The 19097-nt window shown below is 33.6% G+C and overlaps 1 non-coding gene across 1 annotated transcript; it reads right to left on the bottom strand.

Annotated features, from left to right (window-relative positions):
• Positions 1 to 464: 464 nt before the first annotated feature.
• TRNAF-GAA (transfer RNA phenylalanine (anticodon GAA)) lies at positions 465 to 537 on the bottom strand. Its single transcript has one exon. It is a non-coding gene; the product is annotated as a tRNA-Phe (tRNA).
• Between the last annotated feature and the right edge of the window lie 18560 nt (positions 538 to 19097).

The raw sequence follows: 19097 nt of genomic DNA, 5'->3' as shown, positions 1-19097 counted from the left end.
CTAGAAAGAAGGTTACAAACTGCTTAAGACTTCGGTGTTCTATTGTTGAAGGGTTTTGTGTTGTTCTTGGGTCCTATAGACTTCTTTAGACTCGTAGAGATTATCAACATTATTCATGTTGATAATGTGAATAATGAAATAAATCATTCACTTGTTCTACCATAAAAATATTTATAAATCTGTAATAGTGCTTTCCTATCATAGATTTTAAAATGATGAATATTAATTATTGCTTGAGCATGTTATGTAAGCTTTTTTGGGGGGGTTTGGAGCTCAATTTGATAATTGTTGTCTGTGGGTGTAGGAAGAAAGAAAAGCTTGAACCGTTGATAAAGTAAGAAGAAAGAAGAGCCCCCGACCCTTGAAATTGAAAAATCAACAATGTAATCAGGTTTATTTTAACTTTATACGGTTAAATATCTATACACTTTCTTTACAGTTTTCTCGAACAATAATTTTTTAATTGCGGTGAGCGTGGATCGAACACGCGACCTTCAGATCTTTAGTCTGACGCTCTCCCATTTGAGCTATCCCCGCTTGATGAAAAGAATCTTTTTTCTTATAATTATAAAGTTATTTCACATTGTTGACATACACGACAAATTTTTTCAAAACAATAAAAAACTCAAAACTAAGACTACGGTGCCATTGGGATATGCATTAGCTTAGATATCAATTCACTTTTTTTTTTGCAATCAGTGTCTCTATAAAAGCACTTTTTCAGCACAAAAGACACTTGAAATGAAATATTCTTAAATTGATACAAAATTTAGGAATAAATATGGTGGGAGTATGCTACCTCCACTTTGTTGCTTACAACTTAGCGTGTATGTATTTCAAAATTAAGATTTTATGTCCTTTCAAAATTTGATTTGGAAAAGAAGGATGTGAACAAAGAACTTTTTAAATCATTTAATTTGATGGAAACAATAAATTGATATAAACAATAAATTGAAACTATCAATTTCATTTCTAATGAAGAAAGCATATAGGGGAAGCATATCAGTAGTGGTTATAGCTACTTTCGTGTACTCACAGATTCTAAATGGTACATCAGATTTCAATGATTTTTTGTTGTTGTTGTTGTCTCTATATGCGACTTAATTACTTATAGCTAAGGTTTTGACTTCTAAGTAGTAACGATGCACACTGTGGGATTAGTTATGCACGCAAGGGTAAAAAAGTACACATTTCAAAGTGTCCCCCAATATCTACTTAAAGATGTTCCAATTACTATCCACTCAAAATTGTCAGTACTTGTGGAAAAATGTCTCAGTAGTTGTGCACAAATGTCACAATAGTGGTGCACAAATGGGACAATTATGGATCAAAAAAGCTAAAAAGTGATTAGTATTGGTACATGTGAAACTTATTAATGAACTTTTCATTATCATTTTTCTTGGCTCCTTTAAAGTTATTAATTGAGAGGTTGGTTGCATAAGGAGTGATTGGTTATTGGAATGTGATTCATTACTGGTGCTCTTCCCCTATGATACAAAGAAAATAATGAGAAAATCTTATCTCTACATTAAATCTAACAGCAAAATTATAATCATACAATTGAATAAAATAAATAAGTTTGATTTTAAATGGATTTTTTAAATATGACAGTTAATACTTATCTTAAATGGTGTTTGTAATATTGTGGGAAGACTATGTTAGCCCTCATGTTAATTAAGATTAAAAATATTTTTAAAAAATTCATTATGTAATGGTTATATTTTATTAATCCACAAATTTAGAATGATCTACAATATATATTCTAAGTAACTTTAACAAATTTTATATTTTTCTTTTTAAATAACATTAGCGAAAAATTAGAAATAATTGAACTAAAAATGGTAGATTGAAATTGACAACTGATTTGTTTAAATGTTAAGAGCAATATTAATATCATAACTTAAAGTATAATAAAATATTTTAAACATGTTTTACGACATTAATTCTTTTTATATAATATATAAAAATATGAATAAATTATAAAGATTATGTTTATTGAATTATAATATAAAAGATCATTTTTATTTATAACATCTTGAGAGGAGGTGTTTATCCTAATTGCTATTCATGAATTGGTAAAATTCTAATTCAATCACCAAAACTTGGAAAGACAAAATTAAAAATGATGAAGAGTTAGTCAATTGAATATTTCACTAATTGACAATTAAATATTTTGCTAATTTCTCTCATGATTCTTTCAACAAGAAAGTTACTATACGCATAATGAATACATATAGTTGTAAATTTTCTCATTCAAAACATCTGATAGATACAATTCAAAAATAAATTAAACATTCAAATAAAAAGTTCTATAACTAAAGATTCCTCAAATACCATTCAACATGTTAATAACATTTTTTATATGTATAAACACCATGTGAAACATATTGTTTCTAGAATCATGTTGGAGTTAATCTCCATCTTATGAATATACAAACTATTAACAAAAGTACAAGCTGAATTTAGTCATCCTTGCAATTAAATGTTAATTTATGAAGTTCCTTCTATATGAAATTTTATTTTAAAAAAATAGAATGTTTAGATGAATCCAATGCGAATTGTATTTGTTATGCATGTTCAGATTATTAATTTAACAAAAATTATTTTAAAAATATTTAAATATAAAAATACACATTTAAGTTAGAAATTGAGTTTAAAAATATCTTTAAATAAATTCAATCATTTTATAATAAATTTATATATAGAGTCTTATATATGTATTATTTAAAATTCACATACTACAAGGTGGTTGTTTAAACAAGTTTGTGAACTGAAGAGTTTCCTATGCAATTATTCTCTTAGACTTTGCCTAAAGTTAGCAACACATAACAATCCTCATGCATATGTATTATAAAAATGTGGAGCTTGAAATACATATAATAAAAAATGGAACACGTCAGTGGATGATAATGAAGAATGTTCACTTCTACATTATCAATGACATATTTGGGTATGATAGAATTTATGTAATCCATCAAATAGTTTGTTATGTTTTTGATATTAGAAGCAGCCAAACAACAAGGGGGCTGACCCATAGGAACAACAAGGAGAACAGTGGCAGAACCACTGTTCGCATATAATCAGCAGAGTTACAACCTTTTACCTCTATCAAAAACTATTATCATTCTATGTAAGTTTAGCAGGTATAAAGCAGTAATAAACAAAGTTTTAGACATATGCCACGCAGGGCAATAGACATAGAAATTCAAATAAAAACATAGGCTAACACTATCTGCCCGCAGGCTACTAAACGTAGACAAAAAACCAACTTTCCACAACATTCAGAGAAATTACTTCTTTTTCCCATGGCTTCTCTTGGGGAGGAGCTTTCTTGCCCATTCCTTGGTGAGGGATTTGAACAGGGCCTTGTAGTTGTCATCGTCCTTGCCTTTACCCTTGGACGCACTTTCCTGCATGAGGCACAAAGTGGTAGCCGAGCAACGCATCACATTCAACGTGAATTTAGAAACATCATGCATTTTGGATTCCACCGCCTCCATTCTGCTGGTGATATCCTGCACATTATCAGATAGGGCCACCACTTTTTTCTCTAGATCCACCAGGTTGTTATCCTCCTCTTTTATGCTACTCGCCTCCTCCACAACCATCATTTTTTGTTATGTTATTAAAAATATTACGATATAATAACATAAATACTTCAAAATTTTATATTATTTTTGATGTTTTTTTTGGTAATATCTCTCATGTGTATTTTGATATTCATATTTTTAAGACTTGATTATCATAGTGTTATTTGTATGTTTTGATTTTTCATATTACCATTTTTTGTATTGGCATCAGTATTGGGTGCATTTTATGAGTGACTTATGTTATTATTATGTTAAGATGGATTATGTCGTTGTCTTTTTATTGATTATGCACATGTAATTTTGGATTATTATTTCTCATAGTTATAATATTGTACTCTAATTGAAAATTGTATGTGCTTCAACTATTGTATCCATACATAGATACACTTGATGTGGTATTTAGTGTGCAAGTATAGGGTATTCCTTCACCTAATTTATAAATCTAAGTAATTCCTCGATGGTGGTTAATTAGAGATGTCACATTGACCATTATCTATTCATCATATCCATTGTACTTGATTTGAGTGTTATTCCCTATGTATTATACCTCATATTGATTGGATATTATTATTAGTATTTTAATGGAACTATGTCAATACGCAATGAATATGTGATTTAATATTCTATTTAAACTCTAACTTTTTTTTCACAATTAAATTTTAAAATATGTTCATATAGATTCAAATCATAAATTTTAATGCAGAATAATAATTAGAGATATATTTAAATTTTTTATTTGAATGAGTGAAATTAGAGTTCAATAAAATTTCATGATAATTGAAGCTTTAGAATAGGAATTAGGTAGGGAATATACGTGCATTTGGATTTGAGCATTTTTGAAGTGTTTTCCAATTGAAATTTTGGTTAATTTTAAGGTAAGCCTTTGAATTATTTTCCTTTAATCATTTCTTTCCATTTTGAATGACAAGAATAAAATCAAGGTAGTGTTAAAAGCTCCCAATGCTTTCATTTCAAAATTTTTGATGATGTATAAATTATTTTATAATTTTTTTAAAGAATTTTACAAAAACATATAATGCCCAAATTTTTAAGAATGTATGAAAATACATTTTAGAGTGTAGAATGGTAGTTGGGAACTTTTTGAGAAAAAGAGTATTTTTAGTTTTTTCAAATTTTCAAATTTTAAATTTAGTGAATTTTAGAGCTATTTTAATGGTGATTTGAGAAAAGTACCAATTTTTGGTAAATTGAAAATGTGAAATATTTGAATGTTTTGAGTGAAATATGATGTTTTGGATTGTGAGGGAAGAGGTCCCCATGAGATTTCAAGTTAAAGCCTTTGGAACTAGGTTGAAAATGTGTTGTAAAATGTGAATTGTGCCTTGTTTTTCATGCCACATTCATTGGAAGATGTGCTGAGATTAGGGTCTAGGTATTAGAGAGGGTTACAAGAGTGGCTTCCAATATTTATCAAGGCACAAAGGGGCCATGTAGGATATCTCATTGGGAATTCATGGTAATAAGTGAAATCTAATGATACATGGGTGATTGACTCCTTTTAAGTATACTAGATTGATGCAAAAATGGATGCAACTGAGATCCTAGTGAATGGTGAGATGATGGATGAAAACTAAGGATGCAAGATGCAAAACTAGATATGACCAAGATGATGAAGATAAGATGAAGCTATGTTAATTCCATATTGAAGATTAAGATGAACTAAGTAAGCTAGATGAAGATGAAAACTAAGTAATTGATATGAAATTAAGCTAACTAAAATGACCTAAAGCATGATGCAAATGCTAAGTGCTATAATGTTAATGCTTGAAGACTTGGATGCTTGAAGGTGACCAATGAGCTCCTTTGATAACTTGCAAAAGACTATAATTTTGATGCACAAGATTGGGATTTTTGAATTGAAGAAATGAGTTCTATTTATAGGCAAAATAGAGAAATGGATGGTTGAGATTGAGTAATCTCAACAAGGGCTAGGATTGAAACTTATCAATCTATGGGAGAGATTCAATCCAATCCCAAGTTGACAAATGTCACCTTAAGAGGGCTTGAGAGGATGCTAAACAAGCATTAGATGCTAAGCAAACAATTAGGGATAACCTCAAGGAGTGACATCATTGGATAGTGTCATTAACCAGGGACGCACGCTATTACCCAAGAGGTAAACTCTTGTGCAACATGGAAAAATGGTTAAAGGGACAACCATCATGGCTAAAGGGTGTGGGATTGTAAGAGGTATTAAATGCCTTTTGAAGACTTTGGAGGCTAACTTGCCCAAAGAGGAAAACCACTAGTGGTTTATGTAAGAGCCTTACATGTTTGGGAGACTCAACAAGTTAACTTGTTGAAATAGATAAATTCTTAAATGCATTTTGAAGACTTTCTTCCAAATTTGGAGAAGTGACTCCCCCAAATTTAGGGAATGGACATGATTAGGAGATTAGACATGAATCAGATGGGATTAGGAGGTTTCTAGAAGGATGATTACAAAGGCAAGTGGGAGATGTAGGAGAATGCAAGTGGGTGGGGGGAAATAGGATTTTTAGTTAAATTAAAATGATTTAATTTATCCAAAAGGGATGCAACTTGCATTTGTAGGATTTTGCAAGTGGGGGGATTTACAAATAAATTTTGATTTATTTAAATGCAAAAGGGGATAAATGAAGATTTTTTATTAAATGTGAATTTAATTAAATGGCTTAGATAGAAGAAGAGGATTTAATCAAATCTTTAATTTGATTAAAAGGTCAATTAGAAGAATAAGGATATTAATTAAATATTAATTTAATTAATTGGAAGAATTAGGGATAATAAATGAATAAAATTCACTTAATTCATTGTGCAACTTTTAGGTGTCTACAGACACAACAATAGTTGTGGGTGACTAATTCTACTAGACTTCAACTATGCTACAACTTATTAGACTCAAATTATCCTTTCATATTAACATTAATTGTGTATGTTGAATATTGACCTAGGTGTAAACCCTAAAGATCCTACCACTAACCCTAGATCTGCAAATTTATTCAAAAAACAATCAATAGAGAACTATAAATTCATGAAAATAACATAGAAATAACCAAATATACCTTCACATACAAGAGAGGCTTGTCTCCATTATTCTCCTATCCTCCATGATCTTGTTTTATGATATTTACTCTCAGCTATGTAGCACATGTGAAAGAGGTCATGAAAGAATGGAGTGTGGTTGCTTGATGATGGAAGGATATGATGCAAATATAATGAAAGGTTATGATGATGTATGATTCTAGAGAGATTTTGGCATTATGTAAATATGATAAGGATTATAAATTGATCATAATGGAAGGAAGAATCCTCTTTTAAACAAATATCGAAGAGAAACAAGTGTTCAGATTAAGAGGTTATTTTAAATGGAGGGATAAGATTAAGTGGTGGGTTCTCTTTGGAGAAAGAAAAAAGTGAATGAAGAGACAATTGACACTTGTCACATGTCACATGCCTATGAATTTAGATTATGATCCATGTCAACAAGTTGGAGGGCTAGGATCAAAGAGGAAAAAGGTAAGTGAAATCATTTAAAAAAAAGGTATTTATTTAACTAATAAATGAAAGGGCTAGATAAATTAAATAAGTAAAAACATTTATTTAATTTAGGGGAGAGGTGAGATTAACTAAATAATAAATATTTATTTAATTTAGAAAGAAGAATATTAGTGAATTAATTAAATAAATAAATTATATTTTAATTAATAGTGGAAGAGGCTAATGAATGAATGAATTAAATATAAATATTTATTTAATTAATAGAATACATTAGGATAAAATAATTAACAAAAAAATATTTACTTAATTGAAGGCTTATTTTAGGTGTCTACACGAACTATATCACTCTACATTAAATAAATTAACTTTAACAATTTGTCTACCAATGTAACCAATAATCTAACTATCATTAACAACAATTTACACCACAAATAAAAAAGTTCCTTAGGATTGGTCTATTTGGTAGGGCAAGAGAAGATTGCAGAGACAAGGTCCACGGGTTGTTTTTGACATCTGTGATAGTTCCCTGCCACAATCTCCACGTTCTGTCACAAGGGTTGAGGTTGATCAACCTAATGACACACCATGGCAGATACAAGAGTCCTGTGATTATAATAGGTTAGGATTTAAATATCATATAGAGGTCAAAGGTGTTAGGCGCTTCCCATCTTTTACTACATGGCCGAACAACATTTCTATTCGAAATCCTAAGTTCTTCTCGAATTCTATCAATATTCCTCTTCAAAAGGGGGCTTGGTCGGATGAAAATTTGCAGTGCACACGAAAGGATAAAGACCCCTTTGATCCAAATGGATCAGTCAAAGTTTGGAGAAAGAAGGCTTCAGGCAATGATAAGGAGAGTCCTGCAGAGCTTCTGATAGGTAAAGATAGTTCTGAGATATCCTCCACGAAGGATTTGGGGGTGGGGATCCACGAATCCATGATCACCTTACCATAGGAGCTTCTCTCTGTCCAGGTCTATTTTTTAAGGGAAACAACTCTCATAGGTAAAATCTAGGACCTTATGATTCATATCTCTGAAATTTTTAAATGGTCTAAAAGTACATGGAATGGAGTTAAGAATGTTTTTTTCATTGATTCAGCTTCGAAGTATTTCATTATTTTGTTCAATTCTAAAGCTAATAAAGAGGCAGTTCATAGTCATAAGAGGTAGTTCATAGTCATAAGAGGTGGTTTTGTAAGGGTTCAGGGATGTTTACCTTGTCCTGGATTCCAAACTTTTAAACCTGATCCAAATTTATGCAAGTTCATGCCTTTTTGGATTGCATTTCTTTCCCTCTCTTTAGAATATAGGGACCTTGAAATTATTGAGATTCTTGCAAATAAGTTGGGCATTTTTATTTAACATGATTTGATTTCATTTGAACATACCCATATGATAGTCAGAGTGTGTCTTTTACTTAACCTTGCAAAGCCATTTCATTCCTCAATTTCTATTCATTCTCATTGGGGAGTTTGGGATCAGGAAATAGAAGTTCAAGATGCCTGTATTGTTGATAAACATCAAATATTTTTGGGCCATTACAATACTCAATGTCAGGGTTTTGAGTAGACAGTGATTTATGTGTGCAAGGATCACACCACGAATCCCTTTCAATGTTCCTTTTATATGAAAGACAATAGGGGTTAGTATGAATATGATGACTTAGATGATGTCCCAGAATCACATCAATGTTCCGCATAGGATTTGCATCCCTCCAGTTTCCCCATGACTCAAAAGGGCATGGATGTGCCCAATTTCAAGAGGGTGTGTGCTTCTCTACTGTATGATCTTATTAGACCTCATCGCCCATAATCACAAAGGAAATATATACTCTCAAGTTATGAAAAGATTTGGAATAGCGTATCATTTCAGCAATCTCTTCTTTCTTTGACTGTTCTATTTTGTCATAATCAATTAGCAAATCTCAGTCAGAATTTCTTGACTATTTCAAACAATGGACTTTGTATTCATAAAAAAATGGTAAATATGGTTCAAAAGTTTATATTCCAGAGTGGCCCAATTGATATTATTCATAATTCTTTAGTCCCTCCTGTTCATCAACTTCCCCAACGTATGCATAAAACAAATGAGGAGCTAAAGAGAATGGCAGAGGAGCTATCTTTGGTTGTGACAACACAACGATTTGATGAAATAGAAAAAGAGGAAATGTTTGGGGAATATGCACACAAAGTGAATCTCTTAGGTTACACCAACATAGTTGACATTAATTTACAAGATAGAGAGGTTATGGAGCCTCAACTAATTCATTCTAAGGCTCCTAAAGTGTTACTAGAATCTCAATGCGAAGACTGGACAGTTGGAAATCAACATCTTTAGGATGATACAACAAAGCAAGAATTACTTGAGGATTTTGTCAACTTTGATAATCTGCATTATGATAACATAGTTGGTTTCAGTTTGGATGATATTGAAAATATTGAGGATCAATCAACACCTTTAAAGGGTTCAAGAAAACTATTAATGGCAGATCGAGAAGAGTTAATGGCTGAAGAAGAGAATGTAGTAGCTTCTCCTTATAACTCACTCTTGGAAGAAGAGAAAATTAAGGGAGGTTTTGATTTCTCTCAAACCTTGTCTATTTCACAATCCCCTTCTTCAATCAAGTAAGAAATGAGAAAACCTAAAAGAAGAGGGTGCAAGTCTAAAAGTGATAAAGCCAAAGAGGAAATAGAAGTGGGAGTACAATCCACAATTGAGGAGAAGTTCACAGTATCAAAAAGAGTTACTAGGAGAACTAAGTATTCTTTGCAGCAACAATGAAAGTCTTATCATGGAATGTAAGGGGTATAAACGCCTTTGACAAGAGAAAGAGAATCAAGTTACAACTTGATTCCTCTCAAGCAAATGTAGTAATGCTTTAAGAAACTAAACTGTCAGATGAAAATTATCAGAACTTAGTAGCCAAATGGACACAGTGGAAATCAGTTCATAGTTAGGGTATAGGAGCTTCAGGTGGGATCACTGTGCTATGGAATCCAAAATCGGTTGTAGGGCCATTAATTCAAACAAGGGGGTAATTGGCATTTAATACGAATATAGCACTTTGACTTATTTTTCAACTTTCTAAATATCTATGGCCCAACTCCTACACAGGACAAGAAAATTTTATGGTCTTTGCTTACCTCTTTTATACAACAATTTGCAGACCAGAATATGATCTTGGGAGGGGACTTTAATGCATTAACTACCTTAGATGAAAAGAAAGGTGGTATATGTCCTCCTATCAGGAACATGGAAGACTTTAAAGAATTCATAAATGATAATGTCTTGATTGATATTTCTCCTCAGAATGGTAGTTTTACTTGGACTAACAAGCAACCCATTTTTTCACAAATTGCGAAAATATTAGATAGATTTCTATCTCATGGTTGGAGAATTCAAGATTATTCTTTGCAATCTCAGATTCTTCCTTATTCAAGCTCAGATCATTTTCCCATCTTATTGAGCATCAATAAAGTGGCAACTTTGTCAAATTGTAAGCACAAGTCCTCCTTTAAATTTGAGAAAATGTGGTTCTGACACCGTCACTTCCAGTTTTTGCTTAGACAGTGGTGTGTCAGTGCTCCTTAGAATGATGGTACCAAGATGTTTAAGTTTCACAAGAAAATACAACATGTTAAAGCTCAAAATAAGGAATGGAATAAACAAGTTTTCCAGAACATTTTTGCTCAAAAATAACTTATTGAAAACCACTTAACTCAAATAAATGAGCATATCATCTCTAAAGGAATAGATTCTAACTTGTATGTTAAACAAAAATAACTCCAAGAGGATTGGAAAGAGATTTGTAATAGGGAGGAGGAATATTGGAGACAAAAATCTTGAGAATTATGGCTTAGAGAAGGGGATAAAAACACAAAGTTCTTTCATATGTCAGCAAAACAAAAACAAGCATACAATTATTTCTATTAAGGAAGCCACATTGGGTAATATTCTATCGGATGCACAAGAGATTCAAGATGAGGGAGTAAGTTATTTTAAGAACTTGTTGGCTCCCCCACCTTCACCACCTCCACTAGTAGATCAAGAGTTGGAATTGTTGAATGCTATCCCCTCTTTATTAAGTCCTCTAGATAATCAACAATTGTTGGCTCCCATCACATTAGAGGAGATTCATAAAGTAGTGTTCTCTCTTCCTCCAGATAAGGCTCCGAGGTCGGATGGCTTTACAACCCTTTTTTCCAAAAATATTGGGATGTTATTTGTCTTGAGTTATTGGTTGTCTTGGAAGAGTCAAGAAAAAGTACTTCTGTCCTCAAAAATTTTAATACCGCAAACATTGCTATTATTCTAAAGATTAAGGAACCTAAAACATTTGCAGACTTTAGGCCCATTTCGCTCTGCAACACAATATATAATATTCTTACCAAGGCCATTTATTTGAGACTGCAAAAATTGATCACTAAAATTATATCTTCTGAACAAGGTAGTTTTGTGCCAGGGAAATATACTATGGAAGGTGCATTAGTTGCTCATGAAGTTTTGCATTCTATAAACTCTACTCATGTATCGACATTTGTAGTAAAGCTGGACATGATGAAAGCATATGATAGACTTAACTAGTCCTTTCTCTTTAAAGTTTTAAGCAAATTTGTCTTTGCTGAGAAATGGTGTAAGTGGATTAGAGCTTGTGTATCAGGAGCATACTTTTTGGTCATAATTAATGGTGTTCCAACTAGTTTTTTTGTTGCCTCCCAAGGAGTTAGACAAGGTGACCCCTTGTCCCCTTCACTGTTTATAATCATGGCTAAAGATTTTAGCATAATCATTAAGGATATAAATGAACAATGGCTCTGGATGGGAGCTCATATTGATGGAACCTCCATCTCAATCACATACTCTTTATTTACTAATGATACACTATTATTTGGAAAATCGAATGTCCATGAGGCAAAGAAAATTAAAAAAATATTCGATCTTTACATGGCAGTCTCGGGTCAAAGGGTAAATGCCCTAAAATCAAAGATTTATGTCTTAAATACAAATGTTGCAGTGACAAGGAAAATTGTTAATGTTTTGGGTTTCTCTCAGGAAGTTTTACCTTCTACATACTTAGGAATCCCTTTGTTTTGTTGGCTCTAATAAATCATCTTATTGGAAACCTATTGTTGAAAGAATCAAGAATTCCATCTCATCATGGAAAGATCGATGGTTGTCTCTATTAGGTAGATTAATCCTCATTAAATTAGTCTTATCAGCTATTCCCAACTACCACATGTCAATCCTTAAAGCTCCTTCTGGAGTCATTCATTAGCTTGAAAAGTTGATCAGAGGTTTCTTATGGAGGGACATAATGTCAAAAGAGAAAAAAGGTGTCTCTTATATCCTTAAAGGAAATGCCACATGATAAAGGAGAAGGTGGAGTGGGATTACATGATCTTTCAAAAAAAAACATAGCTTTTGGGGGTAAGCTTGTATGGCAAATGGTCTCTAAACCAGAATCTAAGTGGTTTAAAATTATGCAAGAAAAGTATTTGGACTCTCTCAATCCGCATCAAGTTATCACTATCTTTGATCCCCTAAAGGGATCCACTTCTTGGAATTTTATGATGTCTTCTAGAGAGGTTGTTACAAGATATGTGTCTTGGGAGGTTCATAATGATGTGAGCATTCATTTTTAGGAGGATTCTTGGAATGGATTCCCACCATTGAAACATACGGATGTTTTATTGGAAGTTATTCTGACAATTAAATCTTGTCGGGGTTCTTTTTTGATTGATTATGTATATGGAGTTGAATTCTTCTCAGGTAAAGTCATTTGGAAGGACCCTTCGGAATTGCCCATCAGAGATGACCAAAAACTCTATTTTTAGGAGATATTATCTACTAGAAGGGTATACATCATAAATCAAGAAGATAAGTTGATTTGGGCTCTTGCGCATGATGGTAAATATTCTATCAAAATTGGTTATAAGGTTGTGTGATATATGGAAATTAAATATACTAAAAGCAGGGCCTTCTCTTTCTTCTAGAATAGTGTTGTTTTACCTAAAGCTGGTTGCTTTGCCTAGTTAGCATTAAGAAAGAGGATTTTAACAAGTGATGAATTGGAAAACTTACACATTGCCAACTCATTTTATTGCGTAATTTGCAAGGAGGAGACCGAAACTATGGATCACTTGCTCCTAAGGTGTCCTTTTGCTCAACAATGCTGGTCTTTTGTTTTGAGGAAACTTAATTTGTCAATGTCATTGCCTTATACTTCATGGGAGCTGTTCCAATCGTGGCATACCCTATTTTCTAGTTCTCTTTTTGCATGTATATGGAAATGCATTCCAACAACAATCATATGGTCATTCTGGTGGGAAAGGAACATGAGGATTTTTAGATAGGTTTCTTCTCCATTGCAAAGGATTCTAGAAGGGATTGAGAAATATATATCTGAATAGGTTAATGCTTACACAAAGAACACAAATAGTAACTTTCATTTTTCTTCTTAGGATGGTAACATAATGAAGGAATGGAAGGATCTATCTATCCCATCCTTTCTTGCTTCAAATGGATAGGGTAAACTTCCAATTAATAGAGCTTTGGTCAAGTGGCAACCCCCATTAGGTGGATTCATGAAATTAAATTTTGATGGCTCAGCTAGAGGTAACCCGGGGGTTTCAGGGATAGGAATTTGCATTAGAGATCATTTAGGATATCTATTGGCATTCAAAGCTTCTTCTATTCCTCTTGGGATGAATAATATGGCCGAAGCTCTTTCTCTATTATTCGGTCTGACATTTGCCAAAAAAATGAGGTTTAATAAGATCCATATTGAAGGGGATTTGTCTATTATAATTAAGGCTTGCATATCTAGATGTTCTTTTAACAAGAGGATTTCTTACATTTTAATCCAAGCCTCGGCATTATTGGATTCTTTTGAAGAATGTTCCATATCTCACATATTCAGAGAAGGCAATAGAGCAACATATATCCTAGCAAATATGGGTTGTGATAGGTTGGAAGTGGATTCTACGTTGATGAATCTTAAAATTGAAGACTTCCCTTTATTTTCAGAGATCATTAATTCAAAAAAGGAAGCTTGTTGTGAATCGACCTTCTCATTGATGTTGTACAAAATCCTACTTAGCTGTTAAGGGATGCAATATAAATGCTGACCAAAGTTTGCCTAGGGAACCCTTCTTACCTGAACATACCAAGGGTGAAGAAAATGAGAATGGTTTTCTATCTGTCTTCTGTGTTCCAAGATCGAGCAGTACTAGAAGATTCAAGGCAATTGTTGAGCTTGAAGGTAATAGGAGTCAATTCTAACTAGCATAGTCTAACAAGTATAGCCTAACTGGTGTTGCCCACCCAGTATAGCTTAACCGGTAGCAGAGTCAGCTACTCAGTGAACCAATTAGTGGGATAGTAAACTGGTATAGCCTTGTCAACCAGGTCATTGTGTAACCAATTTAGAAGTTAATTCTAACTAGTATAGCAAACTGATATAGCTTTTCTGGTTCTGCCCAACCGATTTAGTTTATCTGGTAGCAAAGTTAAGTATACAGTGATCTGGTAAATTGGATAGAAAACTGGTTTAGTTTTACTGGTTATGCCCAACCGGTGTAGCTTATCTGGTAGCAAAGTCAGGTATACAGTGATCTAGTAAATGGGATAGCATAATGGTATAGCTTAACCGGTTTAGCTTAACCAGTATAGCCTGAGACTGAGGGAGCATTAGGGACCATTCAGGCAAATAGGATCTTTGGAATGGGCAAGCATACATTGGTGGTCTCTTCGCGAGAGATTATATGTAGAGTTGAGATGACTTTATCACATTATATCATAGTATTAAGCGCTCGTTGGACTTACTCTCAATCCGACCATTTCAACAAGCTGCTCAAAATATGGGCAAAGCTCTTGATTTAGAGACAAGAAGTAGGATTTATTGAAAGATTCATGCTCTCCTTGTGATCATGGGGCATAACCATGATGTTCCTAGCCCATCGACAATATTAGGTCCAGTTGCTCACACTTGGCAACCTTTGTCTTAATTCACATCAGCTTCGCCACAGTCAAATTTGGATTTCCTTTTGATCGAGCTCTCTTCAAAGGATTAAGGGGGCAATTTTCAGATGATAACTATTAAGTTCCCTTTTTTTATTGCCCGTATAGCCTTACCAGTTCACCCCAACCGGTATAGCATGTATTTCCTATTTGGTATAGCTTATCTGATATGGCTCAACCGATATCCTTATCGGTTTTGCATAACCAGTACAACCTAACTGGTATTGCCTAATCGGTCCATCCCAACAGGTTTAGCCTAACCGATAGAAGAGTTAGCTACTTAGTGAACTAGTGAACCAGATAGCTAACCGGTATACAAGAACAACGCAATGCTTAGTGACCAGTAAGGTCAATTGTCTAAAGTTTGAGATGTTGTGGTTTTGAGTATATGTTTTAGCAATTTGGCATGAGTCCATGTCTATAACCGCATCATCATATTTGATGCATATAGCGAATTTTGATGTAATTATTTTTCACACATGTATTGGGGGGTGGCGATTGATGGGTGGGGGATGTTTTGTCTATTCCACCATTGTTATTTGTATTTTCGGGCTAGGATTGGAGGTTTTCTTGCTAGTTCTTTCCTCTAGGAGCCCTTGAACCAGTTTTATTATCTATATTAATAATATATCAATGGCTTGCCATTTTCACCAATACACACACACACACACACACACACACACACACACACACACACACACACACAATGAATAGAGTTACAATACCTCTAGTGGTCTTTGCTTCAGTGTTGTAACCTTAGCTATTAATAGTCAATCTTTAACTGCAAATTTCATCACCATCATTCCATCATTTATTTTAGATTGAAATGAAATAAATAAACTTATTATAGTCTTTCCAATTAAAAAATAAACTATGAAAAAATCTAACAATTGACTAATTGCTGTATTTTAGGTAACCTTCCAACCTTGATAGGATATAGGATTTATACATGAAGCTTGAGAGTGAATTTACTTTGACTCTAAATAACTACCCTAACAATTGTCCATTTTCCATGATAATGACGAGATAACTTATTCTTCCATAAGTAATAATAAATACCCAACTAAAAGGAGTCAAGGGTGTCATTGTTCCAATTAAACTTGTACAACATCAAAGAATAGTTGACATGGAAAATGTGCAAGAGTTGTTCGCCATTTGGAGGAATTGATTATGTGTTGCATTGATGTTTTGTCATTGATGTCAACACTAGTTGTTTTGGTTGTTTAGTGGTATCCTTCTGGTCCGGGTAGGTTGTTTGGTTTCTGGTTGGATTTGATTCGGTATGATCCGATATGCTCCGATATGTTTGGGTTATGGAATTGGCTTATTCATGCTACTCAGATTCATGTTCATTCAGTTGGTTTTTAATCTGGTGATCGGATGCTATCCTGTTTGCTAGAAAGCTTGGTTTTTGGTTTCAGTGAGGGTTTCACTGGTAGAGATTTGATGAAGATCTTTGATGATATGCATAAGTGGTGTTGGTGCAGCTTCTAGTGAAGATTCTGGATGCTGATGGTGATCATGTTCGAGACTTAGTTGATTGGGATTATTTCTTTGGCATGTATGAACTTATATTGGGTCCCGGTGTATCTAGGTTATGGATCGACTTAATGTAACGTGTGGATTGGACCTTTCGATGTGTTTTTGGGATGCCTTATGGGTTGGATATTATTTGTTTGGTCTTAGGATGACATGTTTTTAATTCTATAATTGTTTTATTGTCTGGTGGCCGGCCTTATTGTTTATGGTCGAGGGTTTGTATATATATGATGTAAGATCTCATTGTAGATCATATCAGGGATGTAAGGAGCAAATAATGTAATAATCATCCAGGCAGAGGATTTGGTCGATCATTGGTGATCGAATTGGGTTTATGTAAGAGGATTTAGTCCTCCTGTATTGAGCTTAACTGGAACTGTATTTAGGCATAGGAGATGCTATCTTTGTAGTTCATTCATTTCTCCAGATTGTAGTCTGGATTTCTATGTAGTTAATGAGACTCCTTTTGTGATGAGCAGTGCGCTCTAAGATATTGGCCTTCTTGAAAGTGCAGGCCCCTTAATTGTAATTCACATACTTACTGCGAAAGTATTCTCTGATTGTGGGTAGGCTTCCCATTGTGGTTTTTCCCTTTACCGAGTTTTCCACGTATAAATCTTGGTGTCATGTGGATGGTATTTATTCTCTAATTATTGCTTATGCTTAATTGGTTTATCTTCTATTTTGGTAATTGGTTTATGCATTCCGGTATTGATCTTCTGGGTTCTGGTAATCTGGTGACAATTGATTCACTCCCCCCTCTCAATTGTCTTCCAATTATTTGAGCTGTCTAACAATTGGTATCAAAGCTCTGGTCCTCTCTGCAGAAGCTTAACAGCTTGAGAAAGATCGTATGGCAACTAACAGTTTAAGTTCATCTAGTTCATCTGGAGCTATCTTTTAGATAGATATTCCTAGGCTTACTGGAACAAATTACACAGTATGGAAGATTCAGATGGAGACTCATCTAAGATGTCTCGGTAAGGAGATTTGGGCGATCACACATAATGGTGTTACACCTCAAAATCCGATATCTGACAATACTCCCCCATAAAACTTGGATAAGGAGCTTGAGAATGATTGTAAAGAAAGAGAAGCTCTCTTATGTGCACTTACTGATCAACAAATAATGGGATTAACTGACAAATCATCTGCAAAAGTTGGAGACTCTTAATAAAGGTGACCCTACTATGAAGATTACTAAACTTGATGGTTATCGGGTGAGATATGAAAACTTGAATATGGAAGAAGATGAAAGGATTACTACATTCATGGAAAGGGTAAATGAGATTGTTATGGGAATTCAATGTTGTGGTGGAACTTTGAGTGAAGATGAAATAGTTTCTAACTTTCTGAGAGCTTTATCACTAGCTTACAAGATGAAGGCTAATACAATTAATGAATTGAGAACAGTGGCTAATACTTCTTTCAATAGATATACCTTGGTTCAGAAATTATTTTCTTTTGAGCTTGAAGAATTTGGACCCTCTGGAGCTATGAAGTTTGAAACTGCTTTTCATGCATCTACATCATCAACTGACAAACAAGATTGGAAAGATTTATATGCAAAGGAATTGGATGATATGAAGAGAGAAGATGAATAATTTGAGCAACTTGAAGCTCTATTTGCTAGAAGAGTACCTAAAGGACCGATAGGAAGTAAGTATGAAGGAAAAGAACCTTTTAAATGTTTTACATTAATAAGATTGGTCATTATGCCTCTAGATGTCCTAAAAGGAATTCAAGATTTGAAGAGAGCTAGAATATCTTTTAAGCCTGACCCTGGATATCAGAACAAGTATAAGTACAGGAAAAATAGAGATAAATCATGCTACATAGTGGATGAGGAAGGTGTGACTGATTTTGATGATGAACTGGCAGAAGACTCTGCTAGTGGTTCCGACAATGGAAAGGAATGGGTGTTCCTGGCTATCAAGGAAGATGTTCCAGCACTAGAAGAGAATGTACCCGAAGAGAAGGCACTTGGTACTAAAATTGAAGATAAGGATGAGTTGGTAATTGACAGTGGATGTTCACATCATATGACTGGAGATAAAGGGAAGTTTCTATCTTTGCAAGAATTTGATGGCGGTCTGGTTAGATTTGTAGATGACAAAGCATGTATGACCAAAGGAAAAGGAACTATATCAGTGGATGGTAAGCACAATACTGATAATGTTTACTATATTGAAGGTTTAAGGCATAATATTTGAGTGTAGGACAATTGGTGGATAAGGGATTTCAAATATAGTTCAAGGATGGAAAACGCAAAATCATTAATAGATCTGGTTTGGAGATTGCAACTGGTACACAGACAAAAGGTAATATATTTCATTTGAATTCCGGTGAGAAGACATGTTTGATTGCACAAATTGATGAGAGTTGGCTATGGCATAAAAGGCTATGTCATGTAAATTTTTATTGGACTGTAAAGATCAGTTCAA

Source organism: Cryptomeria japonica, chromosome 8 (assembly GCF_030272615.1).
Source record: "Cryptomeria japonica chromosome 8, Sugi_1.0, whole genome shotgun sequence".
Taxonomy (NCBI): domain Eukaryota; kingdom Viridiplantae; phylum Streptophyta; class Pinopsida; order Cupressales; family Cupressaceae; genus Cryptomeria; species Cryptomeria japonica.
Note: the sequence above shows the minus strand (reverse complement) of the source record. Positions and strands in the feature narration are given on the sequence as shown.